The following is an 18,763-nucleotide window of genomic DNA, read 5'->3' as shown; positions in this document are numbered from 1 at the left end:
AGTCAAATGTGTCTGTATATTTCATGTATTTAAGATGTCTATGTCATCTTATGTCACAACAGAAAAACACTGAGCTTAGGTAAACCTCTTCCTGTGAACTGCCCATCTGGGCTTACATCTACACTATTTCACACTCATAGAGAGTATAATCAAATAGGCTATTATGGTTATTGCAACCACTGCAGTAAAGTTTTGGTTGGACATGTGGCACATTTTTCAGAGGAATTACACGAATGCCATGATTTGACAATAAAAAAAAGCACCATCATCCATCTCAGTTTGTCTTTCATCAGTATGTAGCACATATTCATTCTCCAAACTTAATACAGCATTTATGAGGTTTTAAAAACAATCACATGGATGTTGCCGACATCTGTCAGTTAGTGAACTGACACTGATTTAGTCCAAATGCTAGACTTACTTTAAGTGGACCTCAGTGGATGAATTCCCTGTAATAATATTAGGCTGCATTTAGACAGGCAGCCCAATTCTGATCTTCTTTTCCACCAATAGGTATTTTGACCAATCACAGCTCTTTTCAAATTAGATCATCTTAAGGCTGATTATCATAATTGTGGTGCATGTCTAAATTCAGCCATAGAGGCTAAGAAACCCTGGGCTAATTGTTACTTGTACCATCTATTGCTTATGACACAGTGCCACCTAGAGGAGAGTTGTGTATTTTCTGGCTGTGTCATCAGTCGTGTTAATTCCAAGCAACTGAGTCAAGGCTGCAAGGTAATAGCTAACCATCGAACATCTGACCACAGATAAATTGATAGTTCACATTTTTGCCCTTTTTCATGCCCATGTGATGTCATTACATGATATTCAATCAGAGTACATTCCAAAATATACATAAAATAATGAAAAATAAACATTTCATAACTGATCCCTATATCGTCTTCTCTCAGGGTTCTAACAAAAATATTTTATAATACAATAAACCAATTCTTATAGAGAAATGACTGGACAGTCTTCAGATGAGCCCTCATCCAATGTAGTAAAATACAATTCTAAATGCCATTACCTCTCAGCTATACTAGCCATTCTGAATCAACTCTTTTAAAGACTACAGGATCGATTTTTACAGGTAAGATCACTTTTTCAAACTAATCTTACATTTTTTTATTTTACTAGGCAAGTCAGTTAAGAACAAATTCTTATTTACAATGACGGCCTAGGAACAGTAGGTTATTAATAAGTGCCTTGTTCAGGCAGAACGACAGATTTTTAGCTTGTCAGCTCAGGGATTCGATCTAGCAACTTTTCGGTTACTGCCCGAAAAGTAACACCATACCCGAAAAATAACACCATACCAGGTATTTTGTTGAATTCCTTTAGATGATAAAATATACCTTTCTACATATATGTGAGCCACTAAACCCAACTTCACCAAAGATAAATCTACACACACACACACCGCTGGTCACTAGGCAATAGCTTTCATTCAAATAAATCCCCAGAAAAAAACATCATATGCTCAGCATAACCAGGAAGCTTCATTACTAGGTTGTGGTGTCAGTTATCTGTTATGGTTGAACAGATTCATGTTTTATTTCTTGGCACGGTAGTGTGCCCCCACCACCATGTAGCTGTCTGGTGACAGTGGTAAGAGGTCCTTCATGTTGGGGGACTTGCCTTTGGCCCAACAGGTCCTGACCGGGGTGACCGGTGGACTCCGGCAGGGGTCATGCTTCAGCAGGTAACATCCCAAGGTCTCCCAGCCTCCCCCGATGCGCACCATCACATGACGTTCATTCAGCATCTGCAGGAAGAACAAGATGGAGGGGATAGTCAGAAACAGCAGGTACAATAAAACCCATGACTGCTATTCCATTTCGTCCACTCCACTGCATTTGAGCAAATTAACCAATTCAACCATATCACAACAAATGTACTTGTTTGTTGCTCAGTACCTAGCTTGGTTTTGAATCCCCCTTCACCTATGTCTGATTTCAAGTATGCCAAGGCATAGTAACCTTAGAAAATGTTATGATCCACTCCCCAGACTGAAACTGCTCTTTGTATGACCCCCGACAAGAAGAGAAGATACCCTTCTAATCAAATATTGACCAGTTCCTTCTGCCTGTGTAACAGCCCTCATGAAAGTCAAATGATCTCTGATCCATAGAAAGAGACAGATTTGTCAAAATCTCATTAAGCCAAATGAAACACTGCCTCATGACACCAGCTGAGTACATGCAGTGGACTAATCCACAGACACGAACGCACGGGCGCGCACACAGAGGACACAGCATTCATAAATAGTACGTTGTTGTGAAGTCACCATGTACATAGTTACACTTAGAACACCTGTGATAGCAGGCAAACACTCTGAGATATCAGCACTCTTTAAATCAAGCCCTCTGACAACATACTGCATAGACACCTTCCTCTACACATCACCCTCTGGTCTGGTACAAACCTGACGCTACCATGGCAACAGCTCTCAAATAATACAGTCGGATTGTAAGAAAATGAAAGCAGCAAAATAGAGATCGCTGTCTCTTTACAAAGCTGTAGCTCCACACAGACGTCTAGATTCCCAAGAGGCCTTGCCTGGCGAGCCGTCCTTCTGTCAATACCGGCCCACCCCCTCCTTCCTTATCGCCCATAACCCCTTCATTATGGAACCATTAAGAATGTGATAATACAAGCAGATTTACACCCCTGCTATACGCCTCCTGTCCTCCACTATGCATACTAATGGCGAGATGGACGGTGGAGGGGTGTAAGTGAATACACACACGCACATACACAAGCAACCACGTGCACACAGACAATGCCTGGTAGTCCCATTTACCAACCAAAGAAGCCCCCGAGACGTGATCTGCCTCAGCTGTCCACCGGCAGATTAAAATGTTATTGCTGACAGCGGGGTCAAGTTTGACATAACACACGAACACAGGGTAAGAAGGAGGGAGGGGGAGCAGGAGCAGTGGAGGGAAACACCTATATGTTTTTCCCACTCATCAACATTAGGTTAGAGCTATCCATACAAATGTGGACTAAAATACAGTAGGCTAAGGATTTGTCTTATAGCCTACAGCAATACATTTCAAGAGCTCTATGAGGAAAATATATTTGGGTTACTGTATTTATTTAATTTCGTATGTAACAGAACACTAGTCAACACAGAACACTAGTCAAAATATGTTATGACTCTCAAAACTCAATATTCACATAGTGGAATTATGCAAGTAGACTTTCTCAGGAATTGTGCACACAACCCCCTGCGGCAGACATCTTCTTCTATATAATCAGATTCATTCTAACAGCCCCTGCCCCCCCACACGTGTGCCGTTACTCCAGCCCATAAGCTGACTGCTGGATTCCCCTGTGCCTTCCTTCCCTGGCAGCTCTATTGATTCTCTCTCCTCCCGTTTGTTGATGAAAGATTCATGAGAATGCTAATGGAGGAAGAGGCCTTCACCCATCATCCACTAGGGGCCATGCTTTAACCATTCCCTTCTGAGGAAAATGTATTGTGATTGCACTGGTCATTACATGAGAGATGGAGTAATTGTATTGTAGAAATGCACATATATCTCACTCTATGGGAGGATCTTGTCACATGCAAAAAGGGCAGGGCCTTTAATATAACCTAACCACCATCTCCTTCTTAAATTAAACTGCTTTTTCCTTTTAGGTGATCCCATAGAACTTTAATGATTGCTCAAATGGAGATATGTCTTCTTTTTATAGCAGTCAGACCACTGCTAAAATATAAAGCAAACCAAACAAAGCTACTATGTTTCTGATGGAAATAGGAAGTAATGGAAGTGAGATGATATTGTGAGAGGTTTTAATGTCTCCATTCTCTTCAGTGCCAGACACAGTTACCATCCCTGCTATAAAGCCTGGTGCTTAATTGGGCTTGGAGAAGAAAAGCCTTCCTTTCTTCAACAGCTGAGAATGCTGCATGGAGCCCTCCAGGGCTAGCATGATTGAAAAATCTCCAGTGGAGAGAGGTGGTGTCATACCAGGCCAGGCTTCAATGAGCTGTCTGATTAAATCACACCACTAATGACTTGGTTTTAGTAATCAATAGATTCTGCTCTTTAAAAAGGCAAGCAAACATCACAGGACTCATACAGACAGACAGCCAGACAGACAGGGGTTATCAGGGCCTGGTTAATGGGCATCACTTCACACATTCACAGGTAACATCTTTACAGGGGAGTGCATTGTAGTGTTCTATTCATACAGACAGACAGACAGACATACAGGGGTTATCAGGGCCTGGTTAATGGGCATCACTTCACACATTCACAGGTAACATCTTTACAGGGGAGTGCACTGTAGTGTTCTATTCATACAGACAGCCAGACAGACATACAGGGGTTATCAGGGCCTGGTTAACGGGCATCACTTCACACATTCACATGTAACATCTTTACAGGGGAGTGCACTGTAGTGTTCTATTCATACAGACAGCCAGACAGACAGACATACAGGGGTTATCAGGGCCTGGTTAATGGGCATCGCTTCACACATTCACAGGTAACATCTTTACAGGGGAGTGCACTGTAGTGTTCTATTCATACAGACAGACAGACAGACATACAGGGGTTATCAGGGCCTGGTTAATGGGCATCACTTCACACATTCACAGGTAACATCTTTACAGGGGAGTGCACTGTAGTGTTCTATTCATACAGACAGACAGACATACAGGGGTTATCAGGGCCTGGTTAATGGGCATCACTTCATACATTCACAGGTAACATCTTTACAGGGGAGTGCACTGTAGTGTTCTATTCATACAGACAGACAGACAGACAGACATACAGGGGTTATCAGGGCCTGGTTAATGGGCATCACTTCACACATTCACAGGTAACATCTTTACAGGGGAGTGCACTGTAGTGTTCTATTCATACAGACAGACAGACAGACAGACATACAGGGGTTATCAGGGCCTGGTTAATGGGCATCACTTCACACATTCACAGGTAACATCTTTACAGGGGAGTGCACTGTAGTGTTCTATTCATACAGACAGCCAGACAGACATACAGGGGTTATCAGGGCCTGGTTAATGGGCATCACTTCACACATTCACAGGTAACATCTTTACAGGGTAGTGCACTGTAGTGTTCTATTCATACAGAGAAGAGAAGTGTGTTTTTTAGTGATTGAGAGAAAGGACTGTGTATCCTGCAGATAGTGCTGTACAACAGGAGTCTTCAACCTTTTCTTACCCAGGAACCTCCTCCTAGGCAACTGACAACACAAGGACCCCCATCATACCTTAGGCGACATTAGAAAGAAAATATATCCTCTTTTCTGGTGTGGATGACAATAATCATATTTTCTGTTATTCACAATGTATTCATTCTGTTGTTGCTAGCAATATTCTTAAAAACGTTGAAATCATAATTTTTTTTTTTTTGAACACCTCTGTTGTACAGTAATAACAGTTAAGATGGAGATGTTGGGCACACAGACAATCTAAAGTGAAAAAGGTAATGTAGCCTGGCACAAGTCCATGCTGCTGTAATTAAATCTGTAATTAGCAGTTATTCTCAGGAAACCACAGAAGACTAAAATAAGCCAAAGTGTGTTTAGGGGAGGGCATCTGGAATATGAGGAAAATTACAGAGCTTCAACAGACAAGCGGTTCACATGCAACCGAACCCCAGTCATATGACCTTGGTTGCCGAGAAACACTGAAGGATGAAAGATAGGAAAGATACCATGAAACCGTCAGGGCATATTTCTCCACTTTGTCAATGTTCGTCCTAAACATACAGCCTCACTGAACTTGCCCATAAACCAACAACATCCCTTGGCTATCCATTTTTATGACCTCCATTTTCTTTGAAGTGGCGTAAGGGCATGTTTTCCCCATGTTAGACATTTGACTATTACTGAGAAACAGGTGTTCAGTGAGTCTAAAGCAGCCACTATATCTAAATGGGCAGTACAAATAAGGCCTCTGTTGCTCAGGGAAGAAAAATAGGAATGCAGTTGTAACTCAGCGTGTCAGCTTATTGACAAAGACAGCTAAATCACGTACTGTTATTGAGTAACACATTCTAAGCCAATGGATTTCAATAACATTAACTGAGCATTAAAACGGTCTTCTGTTGGTGACCAATTGTCCCCAAAAGATGAGAAACAACATATGGTTTGGTCTGTCAGCTCAGTGTGGACAGAAGACAGACGATGCTACAGTGTCAGTCAAGGCCATATAGGGAACGCTTCCACTGAGGAAGCAATTGATGCATTTCTGGTTCGTTGAACCCATAGAGTGCAACCCCATCCAATTGTTGATAAATGAACTATGGAATTGAATAGTCCATTTCAGAATATATTAGATATGGAGCAACTAAAGGCAAATGCACATTTTACTCAATCATAAATGTTAATTTTACATTATAGCTAAGATTTCACTTTTTGTTAAACAAAATAATATACAATAATTTATTTGTAAGACATTCAATACATATTAGGACAAATCAAGTATTACAAACCTGGGCATGTTTTAATAATAATTTTCCCCCATTAGAACTCAGTCTACTGTTGCCAAGCAACCCTGTATCCCATGGGGCTTTGCCTGGAACAAGTCCTTCTCTACAGATTCCCACTTATTGCAGCAAACACGCCCTCATTGCTCAATATTCTGAATATATGTCAATCAACATTCTTAAATATCACTTGATTAAAAAACAACCACATAAAAAAATGCAAAGAATGTAATATGTTGGTATTAAGTCAATACCAACAAATTAAATGCTTTATATTTCCTCATGTGGTTGTTGTATAGAACAATATAAATATAATCTACTTCCATGGTTTCACGCAACTGCCTGAGGTTTATTAACCCCTTACAATTAGGGTGAAGGAAGGGGTTTTGACATACTCGTACGTAGAGGATCTTCTCCCCGACACGGTAGCATCCTTTAGGATGCTTCTCCACAGGGAACTTAGTGGGGCAGCTGCATGGCGTGTCCCTGATAATGTTTCTCACCTGAAACACAAAACATCTCTCAGATAAAGCAAGCAAAGACATAACCTCCTTCTTCCCATATGCTATACCTACCCGCATTATCACCGCTAAGAATGTTTGCTAAACAATTGGAGAGGAAGTCTGGTGTGCTAGACTAGGTCAATACTTAAGATCTTTCCTACGATACAGTCAGTGGGGCAAGATGACACTGATTGGCTTCTGTACTTCTCATTATATTGATGGGTAATTCATGGTTACTTTAGGCCTATTTGAGAGGAGGTACTTACAATGTCATCCAACATGTTGCATGTGCTTGGAGTCTTCTTAGCAGATGATTTACTTGGACGACGCGCCTTGGGCTTAGGTGAGGGGGAGGGTGAGGGTTGGGATGGAGGTGACGGCAGTGGTGGAGGATGTGGAGATGGGGAGACAGGGGTCTCTGTAAGGCTCAGGGCTGAGATAGTATCTGTGGTTGGTGTTGTGGGAGGGGTCTGAGTGGAAGTTGTGACAGTGATAACAGATGAGGTTTGAGTGGAAGTTGTGCTAGTGGTGGTTGACGAGGATGAGATGGAAGTTGCAGGTGTAGGGTCTATTGGGGCTGGGGAAGGGGTGGGCTTGGACTGGGAGGTGGGGTTACAGAAGCAGGGGGTGTAGGAGCATGGATCAACGGTAAGATTAAGGGAAGAGTTGTGGGTGAGGGGAAGGCCAGAGGTGACGATGGGGTGAGAGACCCTCCCTCCTCCCTCTCTATCTCTCTCTCCAGTTTCACCAAACCTGGGGGCTCCACACCATACCTGAGAGCGAGTCAGTGAGACACCACGACTGTTAGACGGTTGGTAAAGAAAGATTCCGTGAACTGGGAAAGCGCAGTTGTGCAAGTCTGAGTGAATGATGTACACAGAGTCGTGACAACTCACCTGGCTGCAATCCTTCCCAGCTCCATAAGACAGAGACACACCTCCCGAGGCTGTTTGTGGAGCACTGCCCATAAAGCACACACAACTTATGTCATGGCTAAACAAATACTGTCATATTAATGTATTATCTTTATGTATAAAGCCTGATGACATGAACATCAGCTAAATGTGTAAATGTAAACATGAATGTCCATGACAAACCACAGTGTCAGAATGTCAGGACACACAAAAACAACCTTCATCCTGCACCAAGCTATTTGAATATGAGGATTCACACAGACAAAGTTGAATAAGGATCAAACCAATGTGTTTACATTTCAGGAACCACAAACATCACACATGCTACCGATTAACAAGGAGTATCATTCAGCTGCCAATAGAGATGCTTGCAAAGATAAAACAGGACATTCTCTATGAGGAAAATGAAAACAAGAGCAGCATTTTGAATACGGGTGAATGTCAGTGAGGACTCAGGAGGGGTTATGCTTTTCTCCAGAGTCCAGCTGTCCTTTAAGCTGAACTCAAATCCCTGCAGGCACCAGACACGTGGGTAAAGAAAACGTGGGCATGCAGGCTAAACACAGCACGCTCAATGCCTGTAATCATCAGTAGTCTTCAAAGTTAGGCTCTCCAAGGTGATTCAAATACATATCAAAACATATCTTGTTCTAAACATGTAATTTCATTTCACAGGGACAGAAGGTGTGGTTTTGTTTTGGAGGGAAAGGAATCATGGATATACTGTGTATTGAACTTAACTTCTCTCAGTAGCCTAACATGAAAATTAAGCACCACCAAAACACAAACAATTGGGAAAAGTTATGGTATTATAGTTCAAATGTGAAACACATTGGACACACCTCCCGACTGTGTCCATAGGTAACCTTTGATCTTTGAAATTGGCAATGAAGTTCCTTTGCTCTTTGCTCTGGTCATTGCTCTATTCTGTAAATCCATCACTACACCAGAGATCAGAGATGCAGCAGGGAAGAGGGAGGAGAGAAAGCAGGAATAGAGTAGAGCGGACATAATGCCACAAATACACAGTATACACTTACACGTAGTTGTACATTGAAGTACAACAATTTAAGCAATTATGTACGTATGAAAATATACAGTATGAATGACTTTAAAATTCCTGTGTCAAACATAAAAATACAGTAGTCATCATGTACCTGTCCTATCATTCTGAGAGAAAATTCACCAACAAGCCAGTTTAGTCAGACTAGGGGGCAAACTGACGCATATGGTAGTTAAACCTACACATTAACTCTCTCAGTGTCATGCATGCCTATGCAGGAACATGCCCAGGTGGATTAGGTATACCGCGCACACAGTTAATATCACTAAATGTGGTCAACATGCTATAACTAGTCTCCCGTGTTCCGCAGTACTGAAGGCATCGAACAGAAACAGAGGTGAATGAGTGATACATGATCCTAAGATAAGACAATCCAAGTCAGAAGAAAATATATCATCCTTATTTTCAAGGTACAGAGTCAGGTAGCACTGTGAGCTGACCTGCTTTCCAGCTCCACCTAAACATCTGTCTCTTTCATTCTCTTTAAACCATCTCATCCACTCGCTAAATCCTCTACAGCTAGTGAGGAAGCATGGCTGGCATTCTCATAGTGACAGTCACAGATAAAAGCTAGAGAGTCAGTGTGGGACAAAGACAGGTGACACTGGAGTGTTTTCCCAGTGGGGCCATGCTTCTTCAGAACAGAGAAGAAGACTGAATGGGAAACAGCACAGTTTTCTACAGCGGACAGGCTACTAATCCAGAACAGGCACAAGGAACCAGAGACTACGGCCAGAGGCCTCCCATGGTCTGATGAGAGGGTATGATAGAGTATATATACAGTTAAAGTCAGAAGTTTGCATACACTGAGGTTGGAGTCATTAAAACTCGTTTTTCAACCACTCCACAAATTTCTTGTTAACAAACTATAGTTTTGGCAAGTCGGCTAGGACATCTACTTTGTGCAAGACACAAGTAATGTTTCCAACAATTGTTTACAGACAGATTATTTCACTATCACAATTCCAGTGGGTCAGAATTTTATATACACTAAGTTGACTCTGCCTTTAAAGAGCTTGGAAAATGTCAGAAAAAGATGTCATGGCTTCAGAAGCTTCCGATAGGCTATTTGACATCATTGGAGGTGTACCTGTGGATGTATTTAAAGGCCTGCCTTCAAACTCAGTGCCTCTTTGATTGACATCATGGGGAAATCAAAAGAAAGCAGCCAAGACCTCAGAAAAATAATTGTAGACCTCCACAAGTCTGGTTGATCCTTGGGAGCAATTTCCAAACACCTGAAGGTACCACGTTCATCTGTACAAACAATAGCACGCAAGCATAAACACCATGGGACCACACAGCCGTCATACGGCTCAAGAAGGGGATGCCTTCTGTCTCCTAGAGATGAACGTACTTTGGTGCGAAAGGTGCAAATCAATCAACCGAAAAGGACCTTGTGAAGATGCTGGAGGAAATAAGTACAAAAGTATCTATATCCACAGTAAAACGAGTCCCATGTCGACATAAACTGAAAGGCCGCTCAGCAAGGAAGACGTCACTGCTCCAAAACCACCATATAAAAGCCAGACTACGGTTTGCAACTGCACATGGGGCCAAAGATCACACTTTTTGGAGAAATGTCCTCTGGTCTGATGAAACAAAATAGAACTGTTTGGCCATAATGACCATCATTATGTTTGGAGGAAAAAGGGGGATGCTTGCAAGCCCAAAGAACACCATCCCAACCGTGAAGCACGGGGGTGGCAGCATCATGTAGTGGGGGTACTTTGCTGCAGGAGGGACTGGTGCACTTCACAAAATAGATGGCATCATGAGGGAGGAAAATTATGTGGATATATTGAAGCAACATCTCAAGACATCAGTCAGGAAGTTAAAGCTTGGTCGCAAATGACCCCAAGCATACTTCCAAAGTTGTGGCAAAATGGCTTAAGGACAAGAAAGTCAAGGTATTGGAGTGGCCATCACAATGCTCTGACCTCATCCTATACAAAATATGTGGGCAGAAGTGAAAAAGCGTGTGTAAGCAAGGTGGCCTCCAAACCTGACTCCGTTACATCAGCTCTGTCAGGAGGAATGGGCCAAAATTCACTCAACTTATTGTGGGAAGCTTGTGGAAGTCTACCCGAAACGTTTGACCCAAGTTAAACATTTTAAAGGCAATGCTACCAAATGCTAATTGAATGTATGTAAACTTCTGACCCAATGAGAATGTAATGAGGGAAATAAAAGCTGAAATAAATAATTATCTCAGCTATTATTATTATAATAAAGTGGTGATCCTAACTGACCTAAGACTGAGAATTTTCACTATGATTACATTTCAGAAATGGTGAAAACTGAGTTTAAATGTATTTGGCTAAGGTGTACGTAAACGTGAACTGTATATACAGTGCCTTGCGAAAGTATTCGGCCCCTTTGAACTTTGCGACCTTTTGCCACATTTCAGGCTTCAAACATAAAGATATAAAACTGTATTTTTTTGTGAAGAATCAACAACAAGTGGGTCACAATCATGAAGTGGAACAACATTTATTGGATATTTCAAACTTTTTTAACAAATCAAAAACTGAAAAATTGGGCGTGCAAAATTATTCAGCCCCTTTAAGTTAATACTTTGTAGCGCCACCTTTTGCTGCGATTACAGCTGTAAGTCGCTTGGGGTATGTCTCTATCAGTTTTGCACATCGAGAGACTGAAATTTTTTCCCATTCCTCCTTGCAAAACAGCTCAAGCTCAGTGAGGTTGGATGGAGAGCATTTGTGAACAGCAGTTTTCAGTTCTTTCCACAGATTCTCGATTGGATTCAGGTCTGGAATTTGACTTGGCCATTCTAACACCTGGATATGTTTATTTTTGAACCATTCCATTGTAGATTTTGCTTTATGTTTTGGATCATTGTCTTGTTGGAAGACAAATCTCCGTCCCAGTCTCAGGTCTTTTGCAGACTCCATCAGGTTTTCTTCCAGAATGGTCCTGTATTTGGCTCCATCCATCTTCCCATCAATTTTAACCATCTTCCCTGTCCCTGCTGAAGAAAAGCAGGCCCAAACCATGATGCTGCCACCACCATGTTTGACAGTGGTGATGGTGTGTTCAGGGTGATGAGCTGTGTTGCTTTTACGCCAAACATAACGTTTTGCATTGTTGCCAAAAAGTTCAATTTTGGTTTCATCTGACCAGAGCACCTTCTTCCACATGTTTGGTGTGTCTCCCAGGTGGCTTGTGGCAAACTTTAAACAACACTTTTTATGGATATTTTTAAGAAATGGCTTTCTTCTTGCCACTCTTCCATAAAGGCCAGATTTGCGCAATATATGTCTGATTGTTGTCCTATGGACAGAGTCTCCCACCTCAGCTGTAGATCTCTGCAGTTCATCCATAGTAATCATGGGCCTCTTGGCTGAATCTCTGATCAGTCTTCTCCTTGTATGAGCTGAAAGTTTAGAGGGACGGCCAGGTCTTGGTAGATTTGCAGTGGTCTGATACTCCTTCCATTTCAATATTATCGCTTGCACAGTGCTCCTTGGGATGTTTAAAGCTTGGGAAATCTTTTTGTATCCAAATCCGGCTTTAAACTTCTTCACAACAGTATCTCGGACCTGCCTGGTGTGTTCCTTGTTCTTCATGATGCTCTCTGCGCTTTTAACGGACCTCTGAGACTATCACAGTGCAGGTGCATTTATACGGAGACTTGATTACACACAGGTGGATTGTATTTATCATCATTAGTCATTTAGGTCAACATTGGATCATTCAGAGATCCTCACTGAACTTCTGGAGAGAGTTTGCTGCACTGAAAATAAAGGGGCTGAATAATTTTGCACGCCCAATTTTTCCGTTTTTGATTTGTTAAAAAAGTTTGAAATATCCAATAAATGTCATTCCACTTCATGATTGTGTCCCACTTGTTGTTGATTCTTCACAAAAAAATACAGTTCTATATCTTTATGTTTGAAGCCTGAAATGTGGCAAAAGTTCACAAAGTTCAAGGGGGCCGAATACTTTCGCAAGGCACTGTATATGGATGAGAGTAGAGATGGGATGGGGGTCGGGAACGTTTTAAAACCAGACATCTTGAGAAGTGTATGAGGACTGTTTCTCAATAAGATTATCTCTGCTAAGTCTCTGGACGTTGCACATCCTGAGCACAGATTTACAACAAATTAGAATCGGCAGAAGTGTGTTAATGATCTAACTGTAGGGTCTGTTGCCAATTAGCCACACCATTTCAGTGTTCATGAGTTAATCTGGTTGACTCTGACAGAGATTTACAGATTCTCTCTTAGACAGACAACTTGATGGACATTGGCTGTTTAAGGGCAGATTTGTGTCCTGTCAGTTGCCAGGCGGAAATGAACAAACAAGTAGGCACTCACCCAAACCTTCAGACTCAAACAGGCAAGTCTCATCCACACCAATCTTCCGACACCAGTAGAGGAAGTTGGCAGCGTTGTCCCGGGCAAAGAAAGAGCCAGAAGCAGCATCAGCTCGCCAATTAATCACCCTGCGGACGAAGGGCTGGGGAAAATACACAGGGATAATCACCAAGCCAATGTCAATACTCTAATTCAGCTCAATACACGGAGTATACCAAACATTAAGGACACCTTCCTACTTTTGAGTTGCATCCCCCCTTTGCACTCAGAACAGCGTCAATTTGTCAGGACATGAACTCTACAACCCCGATCAAAGGAACATACATTTCTTGTCTTTCCCATTCACTCTCTGAATGGCACATACACACAATCCATGTCTTCTTTATCCTGTCTCCTCACCTTCATCTACACTGATTGAAGTGGATTTAACAAGTGACATTAATAAGGGATCATAGCTTTCACCTGGATTCACCTGGTCAGTCTGAGTCATGGAAAGTGCAGCTGTTCTTAATGTTTTTTTTATACTCAGTGTATAACATGGTATAATTAGTGCATTATAATTATTAATAACAGCTAATTTGGGGTCAATCCCACTACATTATCCTCTTAGCATCAATTATTTTCTTAAAGGCCCAATGCAGCCATTTTTAGATCAATATCAAATAATTTCTGGATAACAAGTATATTCCTTACTGTAATAGTTTCCATAAACAGTTTCCAAAAGAAACAGAAATAGCTTTTTAGCAAAAAAAAAAAAACATTTCTCAAGCAAGAATTTTGCTAGAACTGTCTGGGAGTGGTCTGAATGGGGAGGGGCAAACTGAAAACTAACTGTTAATGCCAGAGACGTTTTGGAACTTTTTGTTATTGTTCTATTAACTAATTTACCACCTGATAAACTCCATCCCACCAAAACAGGCTGAAATTTCAGGCGGTCTTTTAAAACAGCTCTTACACTAAAATGACATTATCATAATTTTCACAATTTCACAGTATTATTCCAATCTCATAGTGTGGAAATATATATAAACACAGGAAAATCACGTTTTTGACTGCATTGGGCCTTTAACTAATTAACCGCCTGGTGATGTGTCCTGTGTAGATTGTATTTTCAACCAGCAACTATCAGGAAATACACTGATCAAATGTTTCACTTTTTTACATTGATAGTTTTATCAGTTGTTGAACAATATTTTAAAAACGAAAAACAGTAAAACATAATTCTGACAGCACTGGGCCTTTAATTAAATTCCCTCCAAATGTCTAGTCAGATGTGAACCATAGAAAGTAACTCCAACAGCCAGCACTTGGGAAGATTCTGTGTAAGATTATAAACAATATTGAGTTATTTTTGTATAAATTTAGGAAACAGTTAGTAGTAAACACAATTCAAGAATGCCAATGAAGCGGGGGCATTATGCAGTTCTCAGTCAGTACCAGCAGTAGCAGAGAAGTGGTGAGGAGAACCACAGATGGTGACTTCAAAACCAGAGACTCTCAGTGAAACATTCTGTCCTTTATTGTCTACTTTCAAGTGATGGCTAGGTTTCATCATAATACTAAAATACACCAAACGTACATCAGAGACGGCTCCATTCCAGTGTCTTAGACTACCATTCCAGTGTCTTAGACTACCATTCCAGGGTCTTAGACTACCATTCCAGTGTCTTAGACTACCATTCCAGTGTCTTAGACTACCATTCCAGTGTCTTAGACTACCATTGCAGTGTCTTAGACTACCATTCCAGTGTCTTAGACTACCATTCCAGTGTCTTAGACTACCATTCCAGTGTCTTAGACTACCATTGCAGTGTCTTAGACTACCATTCCAGTGTCTTAGACTACCATTCCAGTGTCTTAGACTACCATTCCAGTGTCTTAGACTACCATTGCAGTGTCTTAGACTACCATTCCAGTGTCTTAGACTACCATTCCAGTGTCTTAGACTACCATTCCAGTGTCTTAGACTACCATTCCAGTGTCTTAGACTACCATTCCAGTGTCTTAGACTACCATTGCAGTGTCTTAGACTACCATTCCAGCGTTTATTTGCTATATTGTAATTACTTTGCCACCATGGCCTATTGATTGCCTTACCTCTCTTATCCTACCTCATTTGCACATGCTGTATATAGATTTTCCTACTGTATTATTGTTTGTATGTTTGTTTATTCCATGTGTAACTCTGTGTTGTTGTATGTGTCGAACTGTTTTGCTTTATCTTGGCCAGGTCGCAGTTGCAAATAAGAACTTGTTCTCAGCTAGCCTACCTGGTTAAATAACGGTGAAATAAATGTTTTAAAAAGACTGAGCCACTGAAATATAGACATCTGTATGGCATAAGTAGGTTGATGAAAGATCGATATTCTTAATTGGGATCATGTAATGTGTGTTGTCTATGGTCATGTATGTTTGTATGTTACCTTGCCATTGCTGCATTGGATCATCCTCTCCTGTAGCTCCTCGGCCAGCTGGCACAGCAGAACCCCATTATCCAGCCTGTCCATCAGGCTGTCAGCCGTGACCCCAGTGTCTGTGGTGAGAAACGTCAGTCACCAACACCATGCTAAACAGGCCACAGAAAGGGGAGCCCATTTCACATCAAATAGTTGTCTTATATCACTGTGTGCTTTACATCTAATAATAATGTTTTATTTACTTATACCCTGTTTCAAAAAAAATGATATGTACATGATAAGTGACTATATAGTGACTACATACTTATCATGTAGGGTGTTATATGTCATTACACAGGTGTTTTTGTCCTGAGGTTACTACTCACTGTGATGACACAGATGTACTATACTGCTCTGGCATTATTTGTGAATAATGATAAGGGTGTTGATCTGGAGTAATGCATTTTTATTATGCCATATTAAACTGAAGCATTTGCCTTATTAATGGGACCTTATTATTAACGACATCATTCTCATGCAAACTTCCTGCTGGTCGACCTAGAAAATACTTATGCGTGGCTTGCATTGTTGCAAGTCGATCCCTATGTGTGAGTGATGGATATTATCTAGTCGTCTCCCCGACCCAGACACACACAGGCTGTGACATGTTCAGGCCCTTCCTGACTTCCTTCCAACAATATTGTTCCCCTGGAATCTTAACAGGGTTCCTTTCAGTGACCAGACATGCAGGGTTTTTAGGTTCATGTGTGCCTTTCCAGTTCAGAACACCAACCAATAGCAAGGTCCCCCTTATCCAATATAAAAAGTATGATCCATTTTCATGTCCTCGCATAACCTGTATGTCATTGGGTGACATTTGTATTGATGTTCAGAAACTACAAAAATAAGCCTATGTTACACAAGACTCTAGCGAAACCAAATGCATCACATTATCTTAGTCATAGTTCAGACACATTCCTTGTTAAAAGTGTTTTAAAAGACCCAAACCCCAAGATGGTTACAAGTTTGTTGCAGGTGCTTTGTAACAACATAAAAATCATGTGAAGGTCACCCTACCTAGAAATATGTTGAGCCAGAGAGCCAGGTCCTCTCTCATGGGCAGCAGGCTGGCCTCGTGGCGGCTGGGGAGCCATTTGGTGTACTGCTGTGGGCTCTCCAGACCAGGCCCATCGTGGTGCTGTTTGGGACTGAGGAGGCAACATATTCCGAGTCCAGTGAGATGTATTGGACTGTATTGGTCGTCCTCTGTTTCTACCGGACTGTTCATGGTTCCCTCCTCTTTTGCCTGCAGGACAAGAGGAAAATAAGCTGTTAATGTTGTATTTAATTCATATTTAAAATATTTTGTATTGTCACTTTTCTAGATTTGCAACATTTGAATATGTCACATCAGAGGAGGGAGTTGGAGAGCTTATTTGTGGTGCGGCATTTCTATCTGTAAATCAGCTCTTTCTCAGAGGGGCGTCGACCTGTCTGTCAGCCTCTGGTGTTTCAATATTTTCTGTACATTTCTAGTTGTATACATCAGGACAGCCATTCTGTTTAAAGTTTTAATAGCCTACTACAGCAAGAGTTCAACCCAACTCAAACAAGCTCTAGCCTCTAGTTCATTTGACAGTAAATCGAATGGTGTGGAACACTCTCATTGACCCTAACCAGGGCTAGGAGCACTCCACACCTTCCTCCCGGAGAAGGGGCCAGGACAGGGACATACAGCTGAGACAGGAGCCAAGCGTGGGCCAGATCGGGGGGGGGGGCTATGAGAGACAACAGAGCACAGTAGGAGTACTGTCCACCAGACTCCCACATGAGCGGAAAGGTCTGGAGTTGGTGGAGGTCCGGGCAGGAGAAGGTTTTGGCACAGGTAAAACTCGTAATGGTCTTCAGTGTGGAAAACAAAAGCATGGATGATACACATCCAGCAACATACTAACCCACACAAACATACAAAATACATGTACTGACACAATAGATCACACACAGAGCCCACATACACACAAATCTTCACACAAACATGAACACACATGCACCAACCTTGTGTTATAACTGTTAGTGTAACTGATGTCAGGGAATGATTTAATAGACAAACATCTAAAGCCAAGAGCCAATCCCCTGGCACTATTCTATGCCTCATTTCTCCTCTTTCCAGACAAGTATTCATCATAAAGGCCAACCCCATGCAGAGACATGCTTTGGCTTCCCGTAATCCCCACAGTTAATCTGCAGGGGTAAGAAAACAACACATGCACCGGGGTTGCAGTGAAAGACAGATGAACATATACTGGTCAACTTCAACAAACTCTAGAGTGGAGTGTTACCATAAGATGCCTAGATTCTGTGGTATGTACATCTTAACGTCAGATGTGTCGTTCATTTCAATTGCCAAGAAAATGTGAGTTCTGTTTAAAGTCCCAGACTATTGGAAGGTTAAACATACTGACTGCTGACAGGGATGTAACCCCCACAGAATCCATCACTAACTACTGAAACTAGCATTTGTTGATAGGATACACATGTACAAACAGTATGTTTTCAAGGTAATGTCCTATTGTAATGTCCTATTGTCACATAGGCACCCACATGAAAAAATACCAGTTTACTATAGAATTCTATAATTAACTGTAGTATACTGTAGAATACTATACTACACTGTAACGGCGTTCTTCGTTTGTTGAAAGAGAGTCGGACCGAAATGCAGCGTGGTGGTTACTCATGTCTTTAATGTAGAGGATAGCGATACATGAAATAACTTAAATAAATACAAAACAACAAACGGAACGTGAAAACTAATTACAGCCTATCTGGTGAACACTACACAGAGACAGGAACAATCACCCACGAAATACAAAGTGAAACCCAGGCTACCTAAATACGGTTCCCAATCAGAGACAACGAGAATCACCTGACTCTGATTGAGAACCTCCTCAGGCAGCCAAGCCTATGCAACACCCCTACTCAGCCGCAATCCCAATAACTACAAAACCCCAATACGAAATACAGCAACATAAACCTATGTCACACCCTGGCCTGAACAACTAATTAACGAAAAC

At 41.5% G+C, this 18,763-nt stretch overlaps 1 pseudogene; it reads right to left on the bottom strand.

The window, feature by feature from the left end:
• Positions 1 to 6: 6 nt before the first annotated feature.
• On the bottom strand, positions 7 to 16,992 carry LOC135550234 (growth arrest-specific protein 2-like; annotated as a pseudogene).
• Between the last annotated feature and the right edge of the window lie 1,771 nt (positions 16,993 to 18,763).

The sequence above is a fragment of the Oncorhynchus masou genome, chromosome 1 (genome assembly GCF_036934945.1).
Source record: "Oncorhynchus masou masou isolate Uvic2021 chromosome 1, UVic_Omas_1.1, whole genome shotgun sequence".
Lineage (NCBI taxonomy): Eukaryota > Metazoa > Chordata > Actinopteri > Salmoniformes > Salmonidae > Oncorhynchus > Oncorhynchus masou.
This window is presented reverse-complemented; position numbering and strand designations above follow the sequence as displayed.